The 5,402-nt window shown below is 32.9% G+C and overlaps 1 long non-coding RNA gene across 1 annotated transcript; it reads right to left on the bottom strand.

Moving 5' to 3' along the window:
- Nucleotides 1-325: 325 nt before the first annotated feature.
- LOC107961875 (uncharacterized) lies at nt 326-3,528 on the bottom strand. The gene is made up of 2 exons (XR_005920512.1): nt 947-3,528; nt 326-814 (listed from the first exon to the last, which is right to left on the bottom strand). It is a non-coding gene; the product is annotated as an uncharacterized lncRNA (long non-coding RNA).
- Between the last annotated feature and the right edge of the window lie 1,874 nt (nt 3,529-5,402).

Here is a 5,402-nt window from a genome sequence, read left to right as displayed (position 1 = left end):
AATTATCAAAATAGTCACTTTTGTTTATTTTAAGTTATATTTTAGTTACTTATGTTTAAAATGTTACGTTTGAGTCACTTATATTATCGTCTACGAAATAGTCATTCTACTGTTCAGATCTATTACTTTCCAAACGATAATTCGACGTGACAATTAAAATAGACAAAATAAACCCAAACTATTATTTCTTTTTAAATAGATTAAGATAAAATTTTGTATTTTATTTTCATTAAAAAAATTAACTTTCTCGTCGCAAACTGAGTATTCATATTGATATTTAAAATCCACTTAAACTACCTTGTTGGGCTGCCGTTTGAGAGATTAATAAATCTTAATAATAGATGATCTTTTAGTAACAAAATAATAATACAAATTATTAGAATAAAATTAGAGTAAAATAAAAGTGATTATTTTGATATTCTATTCTTAAAAATTCGGAAAAAAAAAGAAACCTACGCCCCCACCATCGAACTATTCATGGCGACGATCGGCGGCGGCGGCGGCGTCGTCGTTCCGGAAAAGGTTGAAGTTGGTTTATATAAATAAGGTTCCTTGGATGGAGATTCTGAGCGTGGATTCTTTGCAAAGCGTCCCTCATCAAAGGGTCGTTTTCGAGCTGAATGAGACAATCGTAAACCCACAGATCGGTAAAGATATCGGCTACAAGCTGTCGCTCCATCTCTCCCCTAATCCTCCTAATTTGGTCCTCCATCTCTGCGGCTGCACCTTCCCAACCTACCAATAATTCCATCGCACGCCTATTACGCCTTCCCTCCCTTCCCAATCTGAATCTCATAGCTCTTAGTCGTTGTCCCTGCTTCCACAAGCAAGTTTCAATATCCATAAGTTCAACTCCACCAGCAATATTTTTTTAATTACAAATTTGCTCATTATTGTTATGGTAGAAGAAGAAAGTAAAAAGTAAAAATGGAGAGGAGAAACTGACCAATAGGATTTGAGAGCGATGCTGCAAAATACGACCAAAGAAAAACCCAACCATTTGAAGTTGGAATAGAAACCAATGGTGTCTCTGTTTTGGAATTAGATTAAGGCAAAGGTGGCCTTTCCTTTTTGTTCAATTCAAGATGAACTGGAGTATTAAAACCCGACGATGCCACTAATCTACCTCATTGATTGAGCTTTTATGAACACCCTGTATGTATCCAAAAAAGATAAATTGTATTTTGCTTTATAATGGGGCTGCTCTAATCATTTTGCAAAAAAGTCTTCTCCTTCGTCAAGAAGTATTCATTTTCATTGGTTTAAACAAATAAATAGTTCAAATCAAGTACTATATATAAATAAGGTATAAATCTGCTCTCCCTCCTTATCCTCTTCATAAATTAAATCCATTTTGTTTTAAAAGAATAAAAAATATAGAGAGTGTTAAAAAGAAATTTACAATCTTATATTCAATCTCAAATTCAACATTTTTATTTGCTTATTTAGCTTTCCACATTTTTGTTATTAGTGAAGTGAGCAATTTAAAAAAAGAAAAAACTATGAAATCTAATTCAACAAAATTATTAAATCAAACGAGTAAAGGAATTAAATTATAAATAATTAAGATAATAGGATTAAATTTTAAATACGCAAATTGTATTGGACTGGGAGCATCATTAGGCCTAAAAAAATGGGTAACCTGCTAAATTTTAAATGTTGTAATAGATATTGGACATTAACTCTCGTATGTATATATATTGAAGAAAAAGGAGTATATACTAAAATTGTTGCAAAAAATTCATTGTAACATGAAAATTTGCAAGGAGTTTGAGCATTACATAAAAATGATATTGTTATCAAATAGTGCATTCATCGATTCAATACATAAGAAACATATTAGCTGAAACATCGACGCGTCAATAAGATTTTACCCTTACGGGGGATTTTTTTAAATAAAAATTTATATAATTTTATAGAAAAATCTGATAAATTCAAATGTTAAATGAATTAAATATAATCACCTTATTTTCCTCCGTTTTCTATTTTACATATTTAACCTCCTTATTCACCTACCTCTTCCGACTCTCTGTTTAGTTAGGATGAATCATTCTTTTTTACCACTATCATATCCTCCTCTTTATTTTGTCTCTAGTTGATATCCTCATCAACATTATATAATGAGAATCTTAATATGTCGAGATTTATTTAACACATGATATTTTAAATGATTATGACATAAACCCAGCATATTAATTATGGGTGTTTATTTATAACTTACTCGTGAGTTTAAGTTGTTGAGATTATCTATAATATGTTTGAGGTATATTAAAAATAGAAAAAATCAAAATTAAATAGAGATAATGCTGAGATATTTCTTTTTCAACGAGATCTATATGAGCGGTGAGAAATTCGGCGACTCAAAGTGTGAGAGTCGCGCGGTCATTGCTTGGTTGATGGCTAAAATCGACCGATACTAGCCAGGTCTCGCGATGCTCCCACCTTTCTAACTTTTAAATCCACAGTCCCACGTTCGCTGCCCCACATCCACCAAGTACGTCCGTCCTCTCAAGACGTTGTCCTGCCATTTTACATATCATCCACATGGACGTAGCCCCCAAAGCTCAAACTCATGAGATTACAAGGAAGATAAACATTGATGTTCATTTACCTTATGACCACTACTCCCTCCCCCCCCTCCAAAAAAAAAAAAAAACAAAGAACTTCATAGGAGAAAAAGAATAAATCGTTTTCATTTTCCTCTTTTTCCCCTGACATTAAATGAGATATAGGTAAAATCACTAAACAAAAAATAACTTAGAATCCATCTTTCCTTTCATTTTTTGAATTTGATGTTCAGTTCTAAGAATCACAACATGAATTAATTAGATTAAGCCATGGGTCCTTTGAAAAGCACCAAGTCTATAGGATAAACATCTGCATATTTTGTTTGTAATTTTTTCTAGGGAACAAAAGAGGTTTTGTGTAAGTTGAGAAGGAGGCGAAGAATTTAAGCCGCAAGTTAGAAATAATTAATAATATACTAAGGAAGTGGAGCTGAATTTGTCTGCTAAATAGATCAAAGTTAGAAATCATTGATTTGTCCTTTGGCACCGGGGATACCTTCTCACTTCCTGTGAACGTACAGGTATGGTTAAACAATAATTCGATAATAACAATAACAAAGTGGAGTGTCATCTTTGCCATATTCACATATAAAATCTGCAAAACACAAATATATGGATATATTGACAAAACTGTGGGTTCGAAGTTAGTGATACATATAAATAAATAAATAAACAAAGAATTTAAAGAGAGGCTGAAGCGAAATCTCATAAAGAGAAATCGCAGCAGATAGTGATGATGTTGTGCCTTGATACTCGACTAAATCAATTTCCTTCTCACTTGGTGGCTTCACAGTCCCAAGTAAGAAAGAAATTGATAGAATGGAGCATCAGAAATTTGTTGGAAAATAAAGAACATAAAGAAGAAAGAGGGAGGTGTTGAAGAGGAATCTTTTTACCTGCTGCTAAGCAAATTGCTTCCCCATTTTATAGAGGTTGGGAGTCTTAATCCTGCACCACAGTCCAACTAAGGGAGGAAAACTTGCGAGTGGGGACAAGATGTTTGGTTTGAAATACTTTTCAAGGTTAATTAAAATATGTTGCGTTACTCTTTCTATTTTCAAATTTAGTTTTGTACTTGAAAAACTTACAAATCAAGTATTATTTTTTATTGTTTGAAAACTTTAATCTAGGGGGTTTATAGTTGGGTTAAAATCAAATTAACCGATCAGTGGCTAAATTTAGTTTGGCGATCGTTTAAACACTGCTATTTAGTATGGTAAGTATTTTCTATTAAAATTTGTTAACTTGAAATTATGATGATTGATAGGAAATAAACATAATAAGTAGATAAATTTTGATAGAAAGTACTAATAATGATAATAATTAGAATATAAATTTTAAATTGAAAAAAGAATAGAGGAATTGAGTTTCTCACCTTTTAAAGTAGAGAACTAAATCTCATTAGAGGGAGTAACAGCATTTTAACCGCATGACATTGATGAAGTTGTTTTTGTTTGATCCAATAGAAAAAAGGCATTTATTGTAGAACTACAAAAATATCAAAAGTCCACACAGCTATTAACAAAAAGTTCATCAAACCTGGAATCAGAATACCTTGGTAGAAGTGATGGTATTATTGCCTCCTAAAAGTTTTGTATTTGGTGCAGATGGTCGTTCCCAGCTCATGGGTAATAAAATGATTGTTAATTTTTGTCCCTCATAAAAGTTACCAAATGAAAATTTTACATTTTCACACGTCCTAATAATTAATAATTTAATTTAAGTTGGTTCAACACTACACTTACTTTTAGTTTTTATCTTTACCGCAACTAAGTTATTAGTTTTACCCTTATACATCAGACACACTTAATCCATAATCAAATGTAAATATACTGCCATAACATAAGATTTTACAGAGAAAGGAGGCAAATGTATGAGAAAATATAAAATGTTCCATACACGAGTCTTAGAAATAGATAAAATCATCCATACATTAGACTCCATTGCTGAAATATCAAAGTGCACCAGCAGTAACAATAAACATGTAGGAGATGGAAAACTAGCGGGAAACACTAAGGCAATGATGAAATAGGAATACACCATGGCATGACAACTACCATACACATAACCAGGACACTAACAGAAGCTTTATACCATAAACATTAGCATATTATTGACTCTACCAATGCCCTCCTTAGCCTAACAGTGTTTTACAAAGGTAGTACATATTATACTTTTAAGAAAAGGTGAGTTTAAATTTTGAAGACGGTGTTGTTGATAGAACCAACAACCAACCCATCAAAGATAATAAATCATATAGGTCATCCTGATTCTGATCAATGTGTTCCTCAGAAGTCACATCCAGATTCTCAGCATTGATCATTTCAAAAGCGTCCATCATCAAAGGGTCGTTTTCAATCATAATAAGAAACTCATAAATCCACCCATCAGCAAGTTTATTGGCTTCAGACATCAGCTGGATCACTGCCCTAGTCCTCCGATACAGCTCCTCAATCTCTGAAGCTGCAACTTGAAAAGCTTTCAGTGACCGCATCATACGCCTATTAAACTTACGCTCCCTTCCAAATCTAGCTCTCGGCTCTCGACCCTGTTTCCACAATCCACAAGCACGTTTTCAAGAATAAAAGCCACAGCTTTAATTTCACCTGCAAAGCTTATATATTTAAACAAAGGTCTCATACTTTTTTTTTGTTTTTTGGACCAACACACTTCCCAATTCCAAATAATGAAAAAGGAAAATTTTGCTCTATTTTACAGCTTTGATAAACAGAACATGGAAACCATTGAAACTAAAGTGAAAGACTAAGAAACCCGACAGGCCGACCTCGATGTTAAAGCAACGCAGGCGAAACTTGCGTCGAATCCGAAACCCTT

The sequence above is a fragment of the Gossypium hirsutum genome, chromosome D11 (assembly GCF_007990345.1).
Source record: "Gossypium hirsutum isolate 1008001.06 chromosome D11, Gossypium_hirsutum_v2.1, whole genome shotgun sequence".
NCBI lineage: Eukaryota > Viridiplantae > Streptophyta > Magnoliopsida > Malvales > Malvaceae > Gossypium > Gossypium hirsutum.
This window is presented reverse-complemented; position numbering and strand designations above follow the sequence as displayed.